Source organism: Callospermophilus lateralis, chromosome 18 (genome assembly GCF_048772815.1).
Source record: "Callospermophilus lateralis isolate mCalLat2 chromosome 18, mCalLat2.hap1, whole genome shotgun sequence".
Classification (NCBI taxonomy): Eukaryota; Metazoa; Chordata; class Mammalia; order Rodentia; family Sciuridae; genus Callospermophilus; species Callospermophilus lateralis.
The window spans coordinates 26,784,327-26,808,635 of record NC_135322.1 but is presented as its reverse complement, the minus strand read 5'-3'; positions in this window follow the sequence as shown (position 1 = coordinate 26,808,635).

Genomic DNA, 24,309 nt, shown 5'->3' with positions numbered 1-24,309 from the left:
ATTAACATTTGAGAGCATTAGGCAACCTGACATTTATGATTTTAGTAATCCTTTCTCACTTTCCATTTAGGCTTTTGTACAGTCATAAGTGTGTCCTTTGCATTTTGTGTCCAGAATATTACTGTGATAAAATGTTTATGTAGATCAGGTGACATAAGTATTTCTTCCACCTTTTTTTAGAGCCATATTTTGAAGATGTATAAATTAGTATTGGGGGTACAAAGAGGTGTACACTTTGTCTATGAATATAGAGATAATGCATGAATAGCCAATACAGTGAATATATAATATAACTGGTTCCACCTTTAAATAATGTATTGAATTGATATCTGAAAATATACAGGAAATCTAATATTGATATACATACATTCATTCCAATCAGTTATACATTTAAAGTTAATATTAGTTTTATGGTTTATCATGAAGAGTGTGTGAGTATTGCTTCAAAAGTGATTATGGAAATCGAAAATAATAAGTTTGGAAAGAAATCTCATGAAATTACCAGTCAAGAAATATGGAGGAATACCTGTGTTCTGAAGCAGAAAGTGATTGAAAGTGAAAACAATGCCTATAAATTTTTGAACTTATGGATGAAATATATTCTTTATGATGTGTAAAAAGTGAAGAAATAGTAATGTTCCAATGTTGAATGAAAATGAACTTCAAAATACACATCATGTCCCATAGGAATCTACTTGCATTGATGTTAAACTGGGTCAGTTACTGTAGAAATATTAGGATTTTTCAGCACCATTCAATGAAGTCAGTTTTCAGTACTAGGAAACAAATATGTAGTTCAGGTGGATGAATATTTCTGAGAATAATCTTGTGAAAAGTTGATTATAAATCCAGATACATGAACATGAATGAATTTAGGGATTGTATATAAGACACATGTATTTCATATTTTGAAAAATCTGAAGAGTGTATGAATATATATATATATATATATATATATATATATATATATATACACATAACAGACACACGGACATTTAAAAGTCGCAATATATATGCCAATCGAATTTCATCATGAAATATGTATCATCCACAGATACAAGAATATTTATTTTACTGAACATGGATTTATGTATAATGTTTTTCTACTAGGAAGTTCTACCATAGGTTGAATTTTCAGTTCCAACAGTGGTTAGGAGGAGTGATGCCTTCTCACAATTTGTATCTGCCAAGTCAGCCACCTCACAAAAAGGTATGTGTGATACCAGGTAGAATTCTGTATGTGCATATAAAAATACATGTGCTGAATAGGCTATAGAGAAAGGGAGACAGGAATTCACATATTTGTTAATTTAAAATCACATGGAGAACTATTTCAACCAAAAAATTGACTACATTTATAACTCCTACCCTTTATCATGCAAAAGGCAAGTTCAATTATACATCATGGCTCTTCTGAACTGCTTGTGTTTCTATTCGGTTTTGGTTATTTTTCTCCATCATATTAGGATTAGTAGTCAGAGTCTAGTAGGGTATGAGTTGGTGCCAGGGATTCAGTATTTCGAATGGAAAATTGTAAAATGAATCCAATGTGTATGCAAATATGTGCTACACAAAAATTTTCCCACTCTCATCCAGAACAATGCCTTGACATTACCTTCGCCCCAAGTATTATACAATTAGAGGATAAGAGTTAGAAAATCTGTGAATACATATTTGGAATGGAAAATGCTCAGGAGTTTAAAACCTTGGAGGTGGTAGAGGAGTTTCCAAAAGTAAGGGACAGGGTAAATACTCCACAAACATGAAGCTCTGCTGGCCTAAAGACTTCTTGAGAAACTGCCTTTGAGGCTGGGCAATTAAAATATATGTTGTTGTCAGTAGCTTTAACTGCCTTTGTAGTAAGACAATCAAAGCTGCATCTGCATCTATGTGACCTGGAGGATATGTTTTATTATTTTCCAATGAACATGAGCCAGCAGTGCTGAATTTTCTCTTTATAGGTAAATGTGGCCACTGGGGGCTAAGGTTCTCCCTGTATGGACTGTGAAGCCATTTGGTCATCCCCCATTTTTGTGGTCTTTCTTGATGCTGCACTGGGAGTTTGGTATTTGCTTCACGAAACACAAGGAGTTTTACTGGGACACAGTGCTGGAGAGAGTTCTGCCACATGCAGTCTGTCAGCGTCTGTAGGAGAATGCACCAACCAGGCTTCTATCCCACATAGATTGCCCCCATGACCATAGCAACATGATTCTGAACATTGCCTTGAAACCTCTCCATATAACAAGATGCCTTTACATATAAGGGTCTGCTGGCTGCACTGTGTCAGTCACAAGCCATTTGGAAGCTAATGGCAGATCCAAATGGCCCCACCACAGATGTTTTATCACACACTTTCTCAACAAACTGACATCTCTGATCCATACCATTTTCATAAAACCCAGACAATCAAGGCACTGTCTGGTATACTCATGATCAGCAACAGGACATCCAAAGGTTCTCCAGGGCCACCTGGTCATGGGAATTTCAAAAATTTCAAGGTATTTATCTAGCCATTTTTCAAGGATGAAGTTGGAGGCACTGTGAGTTTCAAATTACTCAGGAACCATTAAATTGTTAGGAAGCTCATTTCAATGAAGCTCTGGAGAATTTTCACAGGCAAGGCTTCCCAAATAGTGGCCAAAAGGTCACATGAACTCAGGCCCATTGCGGTGTACAATGTGAGTTCCATGTGTTTTTTGACTCTAAACTATGGCTGAGAAGTCTTTCAGAATAAAATTATGTGTTATCCTGGCTGAGATTCCCAGTTCTCTGCAGAAATCCACCCTGGGCCTAGATTTCAGTTTCCAAGAATGACTCTCATGCATGGCCTCCTAAAATCAAAACACAATTCATGGCAATACTTCTCTGAGGTCAGTTCCAGAACTCAGTCTCTAAAGGTAATCACACCAGAGTTCAAACCCAGGTGGACCCAGTCATCTCTTCAAACCACCACACAAATGACCACAATTAAAACCAAAACACTCCCACATGGCCCTCATCTTCTTCCATATAGACACTCATCATAACCTATGGCTGGAGGTTTCCATGAGGGGTCCAGCCCAAGACAAGGTCCAAAATAAGCTCCCTTGCCCCTCATTTGCCTAAAGTCAGGGTGGCCTGAACACCCTTCCTGTGAACCAGGAATGATCAAATAGACCTGCCATAAATACTGCTCCATTTCAGCAATTTGAGGCCTTCTGACTTTGGGGTTTAGATTCTTTATGTGAATTTGAGTCATGAGAAACTCCAAGCACCTATGGGCTAGCCTCTGCAGGGCTTGAAGAACTCAGTGGACCCAAAGGATCCCACTTCTCACTTGATTGAGATCAGGAACCTTACAGAGGAAGGCAAGAGACTTCATCCACAATGACTGCTCTTTGGGGCATTTTGGTTTTGGACGCACACATGGGATCTTTCTTTAGATCCATCAAGTGCTGAGAATCCAAGCCACAGCCTCACACAGGGCCAAGAGGCTGATTCAGACACATCCCTTTCCAAAGCAATTAAGCAAAGAGCCACAGGTGATGCCCATTACTTTCCATTTGAAATCGTTTTTTTTTTAGGCTTCAAAAATGGGTGAAGTGAGGCAAAGACCTTGCTGATATTCAGGGCAACAGAACTGTAGGTAAGCAAAAGGCCCAAAACAGGGTTTCTCCACTGAGACTTTACTGATCACACTGATATCTGAGTTTTGTGAGATGCTCGCCATTCCCTTCATCTATGCAGTATATGGCCATGTCACAGAGCTTGGTGGTGTTACATATCTTGGACACAAAACCATCAGCCTATTCTGGAGAGTAGCCAGAATTCAGGAAAATACAGGAACTTAGGAAGGTAGCAGGTGTTGTCCATCGATAAGGCAAGCAGCAGGCCATTCATAAATTGGGCAGCATGAATGCTGGGAAGCTTTCTACTAGACAGGACACATCCATTGATGCATTCTATTTTCTAATGTCTACAACCATGGACACAATGGGATACAGAGACATAGAAACACTCGCCTCATCAAATGACTTATTAGAAACAGTCCACTCCAAACCAAATAAACCACCTTTCCTACCTATTCACAGAACAAGAGACAAAACCACAAACTCACACCCACACCCACAAATGCGCCTCCTTCCCCGAAGTAGGTCTGTGACTATTCGGAGTGTGCTCTGACTGGTGGCCCATACTATGTTCCCCCAAAATGGCCTGTCCTGTCTCAGATATGGTCTCCTTGGCCAACTCTGTGAATTTGTCAGGAGCCAGCGTTGAATCACTACCTGCTTTCTCAGGAAAGGCCCCTCTTCTGAGCTCTTCTGGCATTTGGCCATCCTCACATCTGTAGGTGACAAAAAGACTGACTCTCTCCATGGTAAATCCAAACCAGTGAGCCCAGTGGGACTGGGACTGGGTGTGGCTCTGGGTGCTTGGCTTTCTGGATCCCAGGTTAAAAAAGTTAAATCACCAAGTAAGTGAGGTAGGTCACTTCCTTCAGGAACTGAATGAGGTCACTGCCTTGGCAACCATGTTGTCCTAACAGTTGCTTTCAAGGGTCCCATGAGATGGAGGCTGCCCCTACTTCCTGTGACACTTTCACAAGTTAGAATGGTATATCAACCATAGGCACCCGGGAACAGCTCTCCACACAGGCCTGCTTTGGTCCATCTTCTCTACATTAAGAAGAGAGAGGCCGATTCAGACACAAACCTTTATTCTGACCAGGTTGTTTGCCATGGAAGATGACTTATGCTCTCACAGGTCCTTCATAGATGCCTACATCTTCTCAAGGGATCATTTCTGCATGGACATTTGAGGTTCTCAGCAGGTGGAAGATCCCCTACATTCCTGTATTCTAAGACAAACTCTGTCCCTGCTCTTCTGTAAATTTACACTGAGGGAACAGTGTATGGTTAGGTTTAATAATATGTTCAATTTGTGTTAGGAATCATTCTGCTGTATGAATAATTGTATTGGGAATCTGCAATACTTATAAGAATATATAGGTGAAATATATGTATGAAAACAAAAATTCTAGAAACATTTGAAGCCCAGAAGTGCATTGGGCCCTTTATTGGGATACTTATCATTGAATTACGTTGTGCACAGATGTCTCAGATAAATCGATATACAATAGCTTAGGACCTTGTACCTTGGATGATTGAATGTAGAAGAGGATATCCAGTCAAAAAGGGATAGTCGATAGGATTAGGAAGATAGTTGGTAGGTTTAGGAAGAAGAGTGAGTATAGGATTTGGACCAAAAGTTCTTTAGCAATAGGGTTTCGGGTAGAGAGTGAATATAAATGTCAGCACATGTGAAGAATCAGTCACAATAATGAACTGGGGAAAATATGTAGGAAAGCAGATATCAATTGAGGCATTAGGAAATCAGGCAAAGTATAAAGTGAGTGATAGGATTTGACATTTCAACAGGCTTGTGGTTCAATCTTAGAAAGAAACAAATATGTAGTCACCAATATGATTGACATTTGAGAGCATTAGATGTTTTTTGTAATCCATGCTCACTTTCCATTTAGGCTTTGGTACAAACATAAGTGTGATCTTTGATACGTGTCCAGAATATTACTGTGATAAAATGTATATATAGATCAAGTTACATGAGTATTTCTTCCACCATTTCTGGGAGCAACATTTTGAAGATGAATAAATTAGTATTGGGGGTACAAATAGGTGTAACCTGTGTCTATGAATATAGAGATAATGCATGAATAGACCATACTGTGAATAAATAATATAACTGGTTCCAACTTTACATAATGGATTGAATTGATATCTGAAAGTATACAGGAAATCATATATTCATATACAATCATTCATTCCAACCAGTTTTATACAACTAATGGTAATATTATGGTTATGGTTTATCATAAAGAGTTTGTGAGTTTTGCTTCAAAATGATTAGGAAATCAAAAATAATGTGTTTGGAAAGAAGTCTCATGAAAAGACCAGTAAAGAAACATGGAGGAATACATGTGTTCTGAAGCAGAAAGTGATTGAAAGTGAAACAAATGCCTATAATTTTGTGAACTTGTGGATGAAATATATATCCTCTGATGTGAAAAAACTGAAGAAATAGTGGTGTACAAGTGTAGAAATAAATGAACACCAAAAATGCATCATGTCCCATAGGAATCTACTTGCATTGATGTTAAACTGGGTCAGTTACTGTAGCAATATTAGGATTTGTATGCACCATTCACTGAAGTTACTTTTCAGTACTAGGAAACAAATATGTATTTCAGGTGGATGAATATTTCTGAGTATAATCTTGTGAAAAGTTGATTATAAATCCACATACATGAACATGAATGAATTTAGGGAGTGTATATAAGACACATATATTTCATATTTTGAAAAATCTGGAGAGTGTATATATATAGATATAGATATAGATATATAAACACACACACATAACACACACAGACATTAAAAATAACAATATATATGCCAATCGAAATTCATCATGAAATATATATCATCCACAGATGCAAAAATATTTATTTTACTGAACATGGATTTATATATAATGTTGTTCTACTAGGAAACTCACCCATAAAGTGAATTTTCAGTTCCAACAGCGTTTAGGAGGCGTGATCTCTTCTCACAATTTGTATCTGCAAAGTCAGCCACCTCAGAAAAATATACGTGTGATACCACGTAGGATTCTATATGTGCATATAAAAATACATGTGCTGAATAGGCTTCAGAGAAAGGGAGACAGGAATTCACATATTTAATAACTTTAAAAACACATGGAGAACTATTTCAATTTAAAATGAACTAGATTTATAACACCTTCCCTATATAATGCAAAAGGCAAGTCCATCAATTCTCCATGCCTCCTCTGAACTGCTTGTATTTCTATTCTGTTTGGGTTATTTTTCTCCATCATATAAGTATTAGTAGTCAGAGTCTAGTAGGTTATGTGTTAGTGTCATGTGTCCCGGCCGGCAGAACACATCAACTTGGGTGGCGAACCTAGGTGGGGAGTAATGAAGGGACAAAGACATGAGAGATGACATCAAACAGAAATTCTGATCAGTCTGCAAACTTTTATTGTTCTTACAGCGGTATTTTAATGGGGCGAATGGTAAAGCTCTCTTATCGGCAGTTGTTGGATGTCTTTCACAAAGTGAGATAACCTAAGGATGTTTCAGGAAGACAGATGGCCGCAGGATGCCTCAGGGAGATAGATGGCTGTGGGATGTCTCCCAGGCAGGATGTCTCCCAGAGGGCTGTTTCTTGTAAGTGTCAGGTTATACTTTGAAAAAGAACTTCCTTTTAGCCCCTGACCTCTACCCCTTTTTTATGTAAAATATTTGACCAAACCTTTCTGGCCATGTTTTTAGTGGGTGATACAGGCTCTGTTTCTCTAGGCAGCCTTAGAATATCTCCTGATCTGAGCCAGCATCTTCACTAGGAATTTTCAGGGTGGCATGGGCATGTTTTTGGAGGAGATGGCTTTTAGGGGGAAGCATGCCAACTGCCATGCATCAGAGCCTGTCACTCAGAGGTCTTGAATTTTGGGATCCGTGGATCCATCCTCCTGCAGTCCTTCCTGCACCCTCCTTGATTATGGCCGAACGTCTTCACTCCATGGGTGCGTCCTCCCCCAAGCGGAGGGGCCCATGGAGGAGTGAATCCTTTTGGCAAGGGCAGAAGATGGTTGGTCAGAGCTGTTACTTATAGTTTTATATAAGAAAGAGAGATCAGTGTGGATGTAAACTTTAGAAATGAGCCTGAGAGAAAGGTAGAACATCCTTTTAAATGTTGGCAGTGCTGTCTTCCATCTCCAGACGATGATAGTGGACCTGTATGGGCTTAGAGGCCAAACTATTAATCTGTTCTTTAATAAATTGTACCAGCCTCTTTATAATGCAGGGTCCTATGGACACCATTAAATGTAAACCCAACAAAGGGCCTAAGAGGAGAAGAAGGTAGGGTAGAAATCCATTAAGCCCAGTCAGAGGGGATTTTTAAATAGTTACCTTCGTCTCTTTTGTAGATCTTCTTGAAGCTGCTTAATTTTGCTGAGTACTATGCCTGATTTATTGGAATAAAATCAGCATCATTCCTCTAAGGCCAAGAAAATACCTCCCTGGTTAGCTGTCAGCAAATCTAAGCCTCGTCTGTTTTGAAGGACCACTTCTGCCAGGGAGTCTATTTGGTCCTGCAAATCTTTAATGGTTCCTGATAGAGTTTGTACATCATTTATAAGTTGTTGAGACAAGCGACGGAAAGATTGTATAGCTGTGCCTAAGCCAGCTGTACCTCTGCCAACAGCAGCTGTTATTCCAAGGCTGGCAAGGAGTGGTAAGTCCTGTATTGACCACCTGTGTCTTTTGACGAAGGTGTCTAGGCTAGGAATGGGTAGAGGTTCATCTCCTGGGACAAGAGTTATATCAGGGAGTAATAAGGCAAGAACACCACCACCGGTCCAATTCGCTGGAAGCCTGGGGAAGGCCGAGTTTCCTCCACACATAACAACTGTGCCATTGGGGGGACAAAAAGATGGGGTGGATGAGGAATAATTGTGTACTGTTGAGCAATTTCCAAAGGAAGTAACTCCAACCTCAATATCATAGGTTTTATTCTGCGTCGCTCCTAAAGACATAATATAAAATTGCCTATAGGCTGTACTTTAAAAGGAAATCCGGGTTGGCATGTATTATTATTGTCTATGATAGAATTAATAGGAACTGCCATAGGCATGATTGCCCCTGTTGTCATGCAGAGCCAGCTATCATCAGCAAGGTTGGGGTTGGAATTATTAAGCAAAGAGAAGGTAGTTTCCAAAATGTCTAATATATTTGTATCTAAATCTGAGAGCTGGGATTTAGGCAGCATTAAGGGATGATATGTGAGCTCAGGGATTTGGGGTTTCAAAAGTTTGATTATCTGAAGATGTGCCACCATCAGATACCCCTGTAGGGGCCTTAACGTGCCAGCAGGAGGGTTTACTGACAGTGCCTTGGCACCCAGCTGACTGTAGCTTGGTGTATTTGCCTTCTCCTCCCTGGTCAAAGAGAACGGGTGTATAACGAATAGTGGTCCCTCCTGGTGCATGAGTTTTTGTTAGGGTGGCTTCAAAAAATTGTTCTCTCTGCTTGTTAACACAAATTGAGGCCAATGCATAACAAGAGACATGCATCGCCTGGGTATGCGTACAAGTTGCAGAACAATTTTGGAGAGCTTTACTTGTACTAGGGGGAATAATCTTTGGCTTGTAAACACATACCCATATAGGCTGATGAGCTCCTCCGAGTTTATGGCCAACCTCGGCACAGAGGTAAGCCACCTTATTCATGCATTCAGCAGTCTGGGTCCAACTAGTGGGAGTCTGAGTCCAAGATCCTACCTTGCATTCACAGGGGGCACCAAAAATGTACTCCACGATGTTGGAAGGTGGAGGGCCAAGGCCTCCATGTACCAACCTGTTCAGCAGAAGTGCCTTAAGCAGGATCCTCACACAGATTGTTGGCTGTATCGGAAAAAGAGGAAAATTTGTCCTCAGGGGGAGGGCCTCTGTCCCTGTGTTGAGATAAGTCATTAACCTATTTAACCAGGCATTCTGATAACCATCTTGGGGCTGCTTGCTCTTGGTCCAAAACACAAGCTGAGCCTCGTCCCCAGATGAGGACAGGACGTGGGCCTTTCCATTTATTTGTAAGGGGATTGCACCACATAACAGGTGGGCGAACAGAATTGGATGAGGGATGCCAGTGTCTGTCTGCAGCCGAATGGCCTTCACTGTCTAGGGTAATAAAAATAAGGACAAATAATGAATGGTGAAGGCGATGCCTGGGAGTGGTAAATACAAAGGCGGAAGCCTTAAAGCGGGTTAGCGAAGTCTTTAAGTTAAGGTGGGCACGTTCCACGATGCCTTGGCCCTGAAGTTGTATGGAATTCCAGCAGTGTGACAAATTTGCAAGGTAGCACAAAACTGTTTAAACTTGGCACTGATATATGCAGGACCATTATCTGTTTTAATATGTGTTGGTTTACCCATTACGGGAAAGTCTGAAACAAGATGAGAAAGGAAATCTTTTGTAGCCTCTCCAGGATGTGGTGATGCAAAAATAAAGCCGCTGAAGATATCTATAGAAATGTGTATATATGGTTTTTCAAAATTCAGGAAAATGAGTAACATCCATTTGCCAAACCTGATTGGGCAGTAATCCTCTGGGGTTAACTCCCAAGTGTTGAATGGGGAGGAAGACAGAGTAAGCAGTGCATGCTTTTACTACTTCTCGTGCCCGTTGCCTAGTAATTTTACAAAGTAATTGAAGGCTCTGTGAATTTAGATGGTGAAAATTGTGTAACTCCATGGCCTTTTGAATGGAGCCAACAAAAATTGGAAAGATGGAACAAGTTGCTGCATCAGCTTGGGCATTACCTTGTGTTAGAGGGCTGGGAAGATTAGAGTGTGCCCTGATGTGTCCTAAGAAAAATGGATGTTGTGTGGACTGAATTAGCTGCTGAAGCTGGAGAAACAGAAAAGACACATTGGACAAAGCCTTAATGGCGGGTGAAATCTCCAGCAGGGGCACAGAATGAGCAATGTAGGCACTGTCTGTATAAATATTAACAGGCTTATCAAAAATGTAATAAAAACTTGTGTTATGGCAAACAATTCCACAAGCTGTGCTGACTGATAGACAGTATCAAAGGTGGTAGGCTGGTTATTGACAACAAAGCCCGCACGGCCATTACTGGAACCGTTTGTAAAGACAGTAAAGGCTTGAGGAATGGGAGCCTTTTGAGTAATTTTGGGAAAAATAAATGGATGTAATTGGGCAAAATGTAAAAGGGGGTCAATGGGGAGGTGGTTATCAATTGTTTCCAAAAATCCTGATAGGATAATACCCCATTCATCCCTGTCAGTAGTAAAAATTGTGTTTGGTCCTTAGTATATGGAATTAAAATATTATCAGGGTCTTTGCCAAAATGTTGTCGAGAAAGCAAATAACCTTTAATAATAATAGAAGCTACCTAAGCAGGATAAAGAGTAGTAACCTTGGAGAATGTGGTGGGTAAATGGACCCAAAGCAAGTGGCAACCTTTATTTTTAAAATGTGGATCTGGGTTCCAAAATATCTGCCAAAATATCCCTGTGGGTGTATGAGGAGTGAGTAAAATAACCAGAACCAGAGTAAGGTTATAAGAAATTTGTGTAACAAACTGTTGGGCAATGGCTTCTGTGACTTCATTTAATGCCTGTCATGCCTCGGGAGTAAACTTTTGAGGGGAGGAGGGGTGGGAATCACCTCTGAAAATATCATTAACGGGCAAAAGTATAAAAGTGGGTAATTTTAAATATGGTCTTAGCCATTGAATATCCCCCAGTAATTTTTGAAAATCATTAAGGGTGTGAAGATGGTCCACACGTAGTTGTATTTTAGGAATTTGGATCTGATTATCTTGAAGTTTAAGGCCCAAATAGGTATAAGGGTCCTGTGTTTGCAACTTATCAGGAGCTATCTGTAGTCCGAAGGTAGTGAGGGTTTTGTAAAGGTCCAAGTAACAATTATTAAGGTCATGGGTATTAGGTGCAGCAATTAACAAATCATCCATATAATGTAAAGTATAATTTTGTGGCCATCACTCTCTCAGAGTGTCTACTGCTTGAGCAACATATTTTTGGCAAAACTAGGGCTGTTGGCCATTCCTTGGGGAAGAACCTTCCATTGAAATCTCTGCTTAGGGCCCTGAAAATTAATGTGAGGTAGACTAAAGGCAAAATAGGGTCTATCCTCAGGATGTGAAGGAATGGTAAAAAAGCAATCTTTAAGTCAATAACCATTTTACAATAGTTTTTAGGAATAGCCACTGGTGTGGAAATGCCTGGCTGTAGTGCTCCCATCAGGCACATAACTTTATTAATGGTGCACAAATCTTGTAAAAGGCACCACTTGCCTGATTTTTTCTTGATAACAAAAATAGGAGTATTCCATGGTGAGGTTGATTGCTCTACATGGCCGGCTGCCAGCTGTTCCTGCACTAACATGGAGGCAGCCTCCAATTTTTCTTGGGTAAGGGGCCACTGATCCACCCACACAGGAGTCTGAGGCTCCCAAATAATTTTATCTGCATGGGGTACAGGAGGGTTAGGGACCAACACTAAAAATCCGAATACCCAAATCCATTTGTATTTGTTTTTTGTATGGGTTGCATAGGCTCAACCAGTCCTTGTCTCAGTCTCCCAAGGCTTGTACCAGGGACAAAATTCATACGAAGCATTTGATGAGTCAAGATGGAATTGGGACTGGCAAGAATAACTTCCATTTGACTCAAAATATCTCGGCCCCATAGGTTAACAGGAAGGTCAGGAACAATGAAAGGAGTGACATTTCCCTTATTACCCTCTTTATCAGTCCAGCTAAGAGCCATAGTACTGACCAGAGAATTTTTTGACTGTCCTATACCTTTAACGTCAGTTAAGGATGGTTTGAGGGGCCAACCTGATGGCCAGTGTTTTTGAGAAATAATTGTGGCATCAGCTCCAGTATCTGCAATTCCTTGGAATTCCTTTCCTTCAATAAGTAAGGTAAAGGTGGGTCTATTGTGAGAAATGGGCTAAACCCAATACACACCAGAAGAGCCCAAGGAGCAGTCCCCCACGGTAGGATTTCGGCGGTGGATGTGCCTCCTGAATCTAAGGGAAGGAGTATTAATTGTGCACGTCTTGTTCCTGCTGGGATGGCTGCAACTCCATTAATAGCTGTGGCCAGTAATTTTATTTCTCCAGTGAAATCATTATCAATAATGCCAGGGAAGACCTGAACACCTTGTAAGGTAGTAGAGGCTCATCCAAGAATAAGGTCACATATATATGATGTAGTGGGACCCATAATTCCAGTGGATATTTTCTAGGGCCCTTGCATTGAGTCTAATATTGTATAGGTGGTGACACAGATGTCCAATCCTGCATTGCCTGGGGTGGCTCGTTGGAGGGAGGCAATTGTGGAGAAGGATTTTGAGGTAGGTTGGGAGTTTGGGAGGGAACAAACCTTATTGCCCCTGGGTTTTTCCTGGGGGAGGTTGGGACCAGGGGCTGGCCCCACAGGGAGTTTCCTGAGAAGTGGGAAGAAATAGGCTGTCCGAGGGCATTTCTCTTAGATCTACACTCACTGGCCCAGTGACGACTTTTACCACATCTAGGGAAAAGGGTGGCTGGGGGCGGTTAAGCCCCGGTTTGAGGAGACGCTATCCCTAGGCTGTGTTTGCCTGTCAGACACTTGCGTGCAAAATGGTCAGGTTGTTTACAAGTAATGCAAGTAGTGAGCCAGGAGTGTGAAAGGCATTTGTAAAGGCGGCATCTATGGCAAGACCCATGGCATGGGCTGAACCCACCCTGTCACAGAGTCTAATAAATTCAGAAAGTTCCCCTTTATCCTTATGTGGTCGAAGAATATCCTGACATGCCTGGTTGGCATTTTCAAAGGCAAGATGTTTTACAAAGGTGCTTTCACTTTAGCTTGGTCCAAGCAAGCATTCCCCGGCTAGGTTAAGCTGGGCAACAAAGTCACTATAAGGCTCATCAGGCACTTGTCGAATTTTTGCCAGGGAAGTGGTAGCCGAGCCCTTTTGAGGGAGGTGTCTCCAAGCATGTAAGCCAGCTGTCTGAATCTGCGCCAAAAGTCCAGCAGGGAAACGCACCTGTTTAGGGTTAGTGTCAAGAGGCGCATTGCCCACTAGCTTAACATAAGTCCAGGATTTAGAGGAGGCCTTAGTTATATGTTTTTGAGCAGTTTCTCGACAGTGCTCTTTGAAATATGCATTCCATAACAGGAAAGCTCCGGCACTCGGCTAAAAATTTCCAATCATTGGGAGTAAACCATTGTGTGCTGTGGTTTTCTAATAAAGCCAATGTGTAGGACGCAGTGGGGCCATAGAGAGCACAAGCCTTTTTAAGTTTTTCAAGAAAACACAGGCTTAATTTTTTGTAGACACTCTGGGTTCCTTCATGCCTAGGATGAACTAATTATCCTCTGAGTCCTGATCTTCCTCTTGCCATCCCCCCGCTTCGTCCTCTTGATCCATTTCCCCCGCTTTCTCCTCTTGGTCCTCGTATAAGTCTTTCTCCTCAGCCTGGGGAGTCTTATCTATCTGACTGAGGGTGGCTGGGAAGGTGAGAACAGGCCGATGGAGCGGCCTAGCCTTTTTTTTTTTAATTTTTTAAATTAATTTTTATTGTAGGTTGTTCAAAACATTACATAGTTCTTGATATATCATATTTCACACTTTGATTCAAGTGGGATATGATGGGCCAGCTCACGTTGACTCCTTGCCTAAGGCTAATGAGCAGAGCTCAGAGTCAAGGGATTTAATTCTTTCAAAACTTGGATCTGTTCCTGTCTATGTTGGAGAGACTCTCACAAGGGAGCCAGGTTAGGCAAGGGAAGTGGGGAAAAAATATCTGGGGGGGCAGTTGGCCCCTGAAGGGCTGGAGCACAAAAGGCAGGAGGAATATAGGAGGGAGGAGGTTTTGTATGTCCTATAAGCTGTGGCAGGGTCCTGAGGGGTGGCGGGTCTTCTGAATGGTAGCCTCCAAGGTAGCCTCCTCCCCAGGGGTCAATGTGTTTTCAGGATTTAAAACTGGATAAAAGTTGTTGGTAACAATTGGAGCCTTATTCATTAGGTTGGGATTTTGAGGGGGACCAGGAAGTTTCCAGGGTCCTGGGGAGTCTGAGAAGGGTCTATATCTATACTAATTAATGGGCATGCCAAGGGGGGACAAGAGGTCTTTTGCATAGCTTCTTCCCAAAACCTGACAAGTTTTAAGGTACCATTGTCAAAGGGTAAACTTTTAAGAATTTCATTAATTAAGTTCCAGTAAGAAAAGGTGGGAACAGGCAAATTTTATGGGCCAAAGGAGTCATAATAATCTTTTAAACAGTCTCCTACTCTAAGCCATCTTTTACCATCAATGGTCCCTTCAAGGGGAAACCATGCACACAATTCTCCTATGTATGAAAAGAATAACTTTAAGTCCTTTTTCTTGACATGCGCCCCCCATGTCTTGAGGGCCTCCTTGAGGCCTGTCAGAAACAAATCATGTGACAAAACTGCTTGTCCCATGGTGGGTCAATCACCGTGCGTCATCGCCACTCTCCTCCAGGATCTCTTTTTCGGTGGTGTCTGCCGAGGCGATCGCAAGCTCTGCTTTTCCAAGTCTTCCTGGAGGACGGGGTTCTCCCTCAGTCAAAGGCCCCAGTCGGTGGGTGCCAGATGTCCCAGCTGGCAGGAAACATCAACGTGGGTGGCAAATCTAGATGGGACAAGAGACACGAGAGATGACAGCAAAACAGGAGTTTTGATCAAGCTGCAAACTTTTATTGTTCACACAGGGGTATTTATATGCTGGGGTTGGGAAAGCTCTCTTATCGGCAGTTCCTGGATGTCTTCACGAGGTGAGATAACCTCAAGATTTTTCAGGAAGACAGATGGCCACAGGATGTCTCAGGGAGACAGATGGTTACAGGATGTCTCCCAGACAGGATGTCTCCCAGGGGGCTGTTTCTTGTAAGTGTCAGGCTATTCTATGAAGGAAAACTTCCTTCTACCCCTGACAGTCAGGGATTTAGTATTTCAAATGGAAATTTGGAAAATGAATCCAATGTGTATGCAAATATGTGCTACACAAAAATCTTCTCACTCTCATTCAGAACAATGCCTTTACATTACCTTCGCCCCAAGTAAGACACAATTAGAGGAGAAGAGTTAGAACATCTGTGAATACATATCTGGAATGGAAAATGCTCAGGAGTTCACAACTTTGGAGGTGGTAGAGGAGATTCCAAAAGTAAGTTACAGGGTAAAAATTCCACAAACATGGAACGCTGCCATCCTAAAGACTTCATGAGAAATTGCCTCTGAGGTTGGGCACTTGAAATATATGTTGTTGTCAGGAGCTTTAGCTTCCTTTGTAGTGAGACCATCAAACCTGGGTCTGTATATATGTGACCTGGAGGACATGGTTTCTTATTATCCAGCGGACTTGAGGCAGCAGTGCTGAATTCTCTCTTTGTAGGTAAACTGTTGCAACTGGGGGCTAAGAGTCTCCCTGTGTGGACTGTGAAGCCATTTGGTCATCCTCAATTTTTCATGGTGTTTCTTGCTGCTGCACTGGGAGTTTGGTATTGGCTTCACGAAATACAAGGAATTCAACTGGGACACAGTGCTAGAGGGTGTTCTGTCACGTGTGGTGGGTCAGGATCTGCAGGATAATGCACCAACCAGGCTTCTATCCCACATTGCTTGCCCCCTTGACCATAGCAACCTGATTCTTAACATTGCCCTGAAACCTCACTGTGTAACAAGATGCCTTTACATACAAGGGTCTGCTGGCTGCACCATGTCAGTCACAAGCTTTTTGGAAGCCAATGGCATATCCACATGGCCCCACCATAGATGTTTCATCACACACCTGCACACCACACATCTGGGCCCACTACTCAGCAGGCTCCAACTTTTTTTTTTCAAGAATGAAGTTGGAGGCACTCTGGGTTTCCATTCTTTCAGGAACCTTTAAATGGTGAGGAAGCTTATTTCAATGAAATCTCTGGAGAACTCTCATAGGCAAGGATTCCCAAAGAGTGGCCAAAAGGTCTTATGAAGCCAGGCCCATTGTGATCTACAATGTGAGGTCCATGTGTGTTTTGACTATCAACTATGGCTGCCAAGTTTTTCAGAATAAAATTATGTGATATCCTGGCTGAGATTCCCAGGGATCTCTAAAAAGCCAACCTGGGCTTAGATCTCAGTTTCCAAGGGCAACTCTCTTGCGTGGTCTCCTAAAATCCCAACACAATTCATGGCCAAAACACTCCCACATGGCCAAAATCTTCTCCCATATAGAAACTCATCATAACCTCTGGCTGGAAGTTTTCATGAGGGGCGAAGCCCAAAACAGTGTCCAAATTTACCTCCCTTGCCCCTCATGTGCCTAAAGTCAGGGTGGCACGGACACCCTTCCTGTGAACCAGGAGTGATCAAATAGGCCTGCCATTAATACTGCTCTGCTTCTCCAATTTGAGGCCTACTGACTGTCAGGTATAGATTCTTTATGTGAATTGGAGTCATGAGAAACCCCAAGAACCTATGAGCTAGACTCTGCAGGGCTTTGAAGAACTCATTTTACCCAAAGGATCCTTATTCTCACTTGATGGAGGTCAGGAACCTAACAGAGGAAGGCAAGAGACTTCATCCACAATGACTGATATTTTTACCATTTTGGTTTTGGATACACACATGGGAACTTTCTTTAGATCCATCAGGTGCTGAGAATCTAAGCCACAGCCTGACACAGGGCCAAGAGGCTGAATCAGACACATCCCATTCCAAAGCAATTAAGCAACGACCCACAGGTGATGCCCATTCATTTCCATTTGAAAACTGTTTTCTTCAGGCTTCACAAAGGCATGCCTGAGGCAAGGACCTTCCTGAAATTCAGGGCAACAGAACAATAGGTAAGCAGAAGGCCCAAAGCAGGGTTTCTCTACTGAGACTTTCCTGGTCACAATGATATCTGAGTTTTCTGAGATGCTCACCATTCCATTCAGCTATCCAGTAAATGGCCATGTCACAGAGCTTGGAGGTGGTACATATCTTGGACACCAAACCATTAGCTTATTCTGGATAGTGGCCAGAATTCGGGAAGAAAACAGGAACTTAGGAAGATAGTAGGGGTTGCTCAACCATAAGGTAAGCTGCAATCCGTTCATAAATTGGGTAGGATGAATTCTGGGAAGCTTTCTACTAGAGAGGACATATCCATTGATGTATTCTCTTTTCTCATGTCTACAACCATGGACACAGTGGGATACACCGACATATAAACACTCGCCTTGTCAAACGACTTTCTAGAAACAGTTCACTCCAAACCAAATAAACCACCTTTCCTACCTATTCTCAGAACATAAGACAAAACCACAAACTTACACCCACACCCAGTAGGGCACTTCCTACCCCCAATAGGTCTGTGAATATCTGGAGTGTCCTCTGACTGGTGGACCATACTATGTTACCAAGAATTGGCCTGTCCTGTCTCACATGTGGTCTCCTTGTCCAAATCTGTGAAGTTGTCAGGAGCCAACCATGAGCGACTACCTGCTTTCGTAGGAAAGGCCCCTCTTCAGAGCTCTTCTGGCATTTGGCCCTCCTCACATCAGTAGGTACCAAAAAAGACTGTCTCTGTCCTTGGTAAAACCAAACAAGTGATCCAACTAGGACTGAGACTGGGATTGGCTATGGGTGCCTGGCTTCCTGGGTCCCAAGTTCAGAGAGTTCCTTCACCAAGTAAGTGAGGTGAAGTCACTTTCTTCAGGAAATGAATGAGGTCACTGCCCTGGCAACTACTTTGTCCTAACAGTTGTTTCCAAAGGTCCCATGAGATGGAGGCTGCTCCTACTTCCTGTGACACTTTCACAAGTTAGAATGGTATATCAACCATAGGCACCAGGGAACTTCTCTCCACACAGGCCTGCTTTGGTCCATCTTCTCTACATTAAGAAGAGAGAGGCTGATTCAGACACATCCTTTCATCCTGTCCAGGTTGTTTGACATGTAAGAGGACTTATGCTCTCTCAGGTCCTTCATAGCTGCCTACAACTTCTCCAAGGATCATTTCTGCCTGGACCTTTGAGGTTCTGAGCAGGTGGAAGATCCCCTACATCCCTGTATAGTAAGACCAACTCTGTCCTTGCTCTTCTGTAAAGGTAGATTGAGGGAACACTGTATGGTTAGGGTTAACAACAGGTTCTATTTGGGTTAGAAATCATTTGTGGGATGAATAATGGTATTGGGAACCTGCGATATTTAAAAGAATATACAGGTGAAATATAAGTATGAAAACCGAAATGTACGTAAGTTTTGAAGCCCAGAAGGGTATTGGGCCATTAAGTGGGATACTTAGCTTTGAATTATGTTCTGCACAGATGTCTCTGATAAATCTATATACAATGTCATAGGACCTTGTTCCTTGGATGATTGAATGTGGAAGACAATATCCAGTCAAAAATTGAGAGTCGGTAGGATTAGAAAGATAGTCAGTAGGTTTAGAAAGAAGAGTGAGTATAGGATTTGGACCAAAAGTTCCTTAGCAATAGGGTTTCGGGTAGAGAGTGAATGTAAATGTCAGCACATGTGAAGAGTCAGTCACATTGATGAACTCGGAAAAATATGTAGGAAAGCAGATATCAATAGAGACATTAGGAACTAAGACAAAGTATAATATGAGTGATAGGATTACATGATTTCAACAGGGTTGAGGTTGAATATATAATCTAAAGAAGAAACAAATATATAGTCACCAATAGGATTGTCATTTGAGATCATTAAGCAAAAAGGACATGGATGTTTTTAGTAATCCATGCTCACTTTCCATTTAGACTTTGGTACAATCATCAGTATGATCTTTGCATTTTGTGTCCAGAATATTACTGTGATAAAATATTTATGTAGATCAGGTGACATGAGTATTTCTTCCACCATTTCTGGGAGCAATATTTTGAAGATGTATCAATTAGTATTGGGAGTACAAAGAGGTGTAACCTGTGTCTATGAATATAGAGATAATGCATGAATAGACCATACTGTGAATAAATAATATAACTAGTTCAAACTTTAAATAATAGATTTAATTGATATCTGAAAATATATAAGAAATCTTATATTGATATACAATCATTAATTCCAACCAGTTATACATCTAATGGTATATTAGGGTTATTGTTTATCATGAAGAGTGTGTGCATTTTGCTTCAAAACTGATTATGGAAATGAAAAATAATGTGTTTGGAAAGAAGTCTCATGAAAAGAACAGTCAAGAAACATGGAGGTATACATGTGTTCTGAAAAAGGAAGTGATTGAAAGCAAAAAAAAAAACTACCTATAAATTTGCGAACTTGTGGATGAAATACATATCCTATAATGTGCATACACTTAAGAAATAGCAAAGTACCAATGTTGAATAAAAATAAACGTCAAAATACAAATAATGTCCCATAGGAATCTACTTGAATTGATGTTAAACTAAGTCAGTTAATGAAGAAATATTAGGATTTCTATGCACCATTCACTGAAGTTAGTTTGCAGTACTAGAAAACAAATATGTATTTCAGGTTGGTGAATGATTCTGAAAATACTCTCTGAAAAGTTGATTAAAAATCCATATACATGAATATGAATGAATTCAGGGAGTGTATAATAAGACACATATATTTCATATTTTGAAATATCTGGAGAGTAAATATATATATATATATATATATATATATACAAACACACACACAGACACACACAGACATTAAAATCAAGAAATATATATGCCAATTAAAATTCATCATGAAATACATATCTTCCACAGATCCAAAAATATTCATTTTACTGAACATGGATTTATGTATAATGTTGTTAACTACGGAGCTCACACATAGGTTGAATTTTCAGTTCCAAAAGCGTTTAGGAGGAGTGATCTCTTCTCACAGTTTGTATCTGCCAAGTCAGCCACCTCACAAAAATGTACTTGTGATACCAGGTAGTATTCTATATGTGCATATAAAAATACATTTGCTGAATTGGCTACAGAGGAAGGGAGTAAGAAATTCACATATTTGTTAATATTAAAAACACATGGAGAACTATTTCAACAAAAACTTGACTAGATTTATAACTCCTAACGTTTATAATGCAAAAGGCAAGTCCAACTAAATACCGTGCCTCCTCTGAACTGCTTGTATTTCTATTCTGTTGGGTTATTTTTCTCCATCATATTAGGATTAGTAGTTAGAGTCTAGTAGGGTATGGGTAAGAGTCAGGGATTCAGTATTTGGAATGGAAAATTGGAAAATGAATCCAATGTGTATGCAAATATGTGCTATACAAAAATCTTTCCACTCTCATCCAGAAAAATGCCTTGACATTACCTTCGCCCCGAGTAAGACACAATTAATAGAGAAGAATTAGAAATTCTGCAAATGCATATCTGGAATGGAATATGCTCAGGAGTTCACAACTTTGGAGATGGTAGAGGAGTTTCCAAAAGAAAGGGACAGGGTAAACACTCCATAAACATGGAGCTCTGTGGGTCCAAAGACTTCTGGATAAACTGCCTCTGAGGTTGGACACTTGAAATATAAGTTGTTGTCAGGAGCTTTAGCTTCCTTTGTAGTGAAACCATCAAAGCTGGGTCTGAATCTATGTGACCTGGAGGACACGGTTTCTAAATATCAAATGAACATGAGGCAGCAGTGCTGAATTCTCTCTTTGTAGGTAAACTATCGCCACTGGGGGCAAAGTTTGTCCCTGTGTGAACTTTAAAGACATTTGGTCATTTTCCACATTTCGTGGTCTTTCTTGGTTTTGCACTGGGAATTTGGTATTTGCTTCACAGAATACAAGTAGTTCAAATGGGACACAGTCCTGGAGGTAGTTCTGTCATATGTGTTGGGTCAGGGTATACAGGAGAATGCAACAACTAGGCTTCTTTCCCACATACCTTGCCACCTTAACAATAATAACCTGATTGTGAACATTGCCCATAAACCTGTCCATATAACAAGATGCCTTTATATACAAGGGTATGCTGGCTGCACCACATCAGCCCCAAGGATTTGGAACTCAAAGGCACATCCACAAGGCCCCAAAACAGAAGTTTTATCACACACCTTCACATCAAAACTCTGGTACCACAACTCAGCAGGCTCCAACTTACTGGGATCTCTGTTCTACACCTTTTTCATGAAACCCAGTCAATCAAGGCACTGTCTGATACACTTATGATCAGCAACAGTACATCCAAAGTTTTTCTGAGCCACCTGGTCATGGGAATTTCAAAAATTTCATGGTATTAATCTAGCCATTTTTCAAGGATGAAGTTGGAGGCACTGTGGGTTTCAATTCTTTCAGGAATCATTAAATGGTGTGGAAGTTCATTTTAATGAAACCTCTGGAAAACTCTCACAGGCAAGTCTTCCCAAAGAGTGACCAAAAGGTCACATGAAGCCAGGCCCATTGAGGTCTCCAATGTGAGGTCCATGTGTTTTTTGACTCTCAACTATGCCTGCCAAGTCTTTCAGAAAAAAATCATGTGATATCCAGGCTGAGATTCCCAGTGCTCTGTGGAAAGCCACCCTGGACCTAGATCTCAGTTTCCAAGGGCAACTCTCATGCGTGGCCACCTAAAATTCCAACACAATTCATTGCAATACTTCTCTTTGGCCAGTTCCAGAACTCAGTCTCTAAGGGGAATCTCACCAGAGTTCAAGCCCAGGTGGACCCAGTCAACTCATCCAACCACCACACAAATGACCACAATTAAAACCAAAACACTCCCAAAAGGCCCTCATCTTCTCCATATACACACTCATCATAACCTCTGACTGATGTTTTCCGTTAGGGAGCAGCCCAAGACTGTGTCCAAAATAAGCTCACTTACCCCTCATTTGCCTAAAGTGAGGATGGCCTGGACACCCTTACTGTGAACCAGGAGTGAGCAAATAGACCTGCCATTAATACTGCTCTGCTTCTAAAATTTGAGGCCTACTGAATGTCAGGTATAGATTCTTTATGTGATTTGGAGTCATGAGGAAACCCAAGCACCTCTGCAGGTTTTCAAAGAACTCATTTGACCCAAAGAATCCCTATTCTCATTTGATGGAGTCAGGAACCTCAAAGAGGAAGGCAAGAGACTTCCTCCACAATGACTGCCCTTTTTGCCATTTTGGTTTTGGATGCACACATGTAATCTTTCTTTAGATCCATCAGGTGCTGAGAATCTAAGCCAGAGGCTCACACAGGGCTAAGGGGCAGATTCAGACAACTCCTTTTCCAAAGCAATTAAGCCAAGAGCCACAGGTGATCCCCATTCATTTCCATTTGATAACTGTTTTCTTCAGAGTTTTCTTCAAAGGGGTGGCCTGAGGAAAAGTCCTTCCTGACATTCAGGGCAACAGAACAATAGGTAAGCAAAAGGCCCAAAGCAGGGTTTCTCCACTGAGACTTTCCTGGCCACACTGATATCTGAATTTTCTGAGATGCTCGTCATGCCATTTCATTCAGCTATCCAGTACACGGCCATGTCACAGAGCTTGGAGGTGGTACATATCTTGGACCCAAAACAATGAGCCTATTTTGGAGATTGGCCAGAATTCAGGAAGAAAACAGAAACTTAGGAAGTTTGTAGGTGTTTCCCATTGGTAAGGCAAGCCACAGTCCATTCATAAATTGGACAGGTTGAATCTGGGAAGCTTTCTACTAGACAGGACACATCCATTGATGCATTCTCTTTTCTAATGTCTACAACCACGGACACAGTGGGATACACAGACATAGAAACACTTGCCATGTCAAACGACTTATTAGAAACAGTCTACTCCAAACCAAATATATCATGTTTTTTACCTATTCTCAGAACATGAGACAAAACCACAAAGTGACATCCACACACCCAGGCATGTCCTTCCCCCATGTAGTTCTGTGACTATCCTGAGTGTCCTCTGACTTGTAGGCTAAACGATGTTCACCCAAAATGGCCTTTCCTGTCTCAGATATGGTCTCCTTGGCCAACTCTGTTAAGTTGTCAAGAGGCAGTTGTGAGCCACTTCCTATCCTCTCAGGAAAGGCCCCTCTTCAGAGCTTTCTTGGAATTTGGCCACCTTCACATCTGTAGGAACCAAGAAAGACTGATTCTATCCTTGGTAAATCCAAACAAGTGAGGCTACTGGGACTGGGACTGGGACTGGCTCTGAGGGCCTGGCTTCCTGGATCCCAAATTCAGATTGTTCCATTACCATGGAAGTAAGTGAGGTCACTTACTTCAGGAACTGAATGAGGTCACTGGCTTGGCCACCACTTTGTCCTAACAGTTGCTTTCAAGGTTCTCATGAGATTGAGGCTGCGCCTACTTCCTGTGACAAATTCACAAATTAGAATGGTATAGAAACCATAGGCACCTGGGAACAGCTCTCCACACAGGCATGGTTTGGTTCGTCTTCTCTACATTAAGAAGAGAGAGACTGATTCTGACACATCCCTTCATCCTGACCAGGTTGTTTGACATGGAAGATGACTTTTGCTCTCTCAGGTCCTTCATAGCTGCATACATCTTCTCCAGAGATCATTTCTGCATGGACTTTTGAGGTTCTCAGCAGGTGGAAGATCCCCTACTTTCATGTATTGTAAGACCAACTCTGTCCCTGCTCTTCTATAAAGTTAGATTGAGGGAAAAGTGTATGCTTAGGGTTAATAGCATGTTAGATTTTGGTTAGAAATGATTCTGCTTGACGAATAATGGTTTGG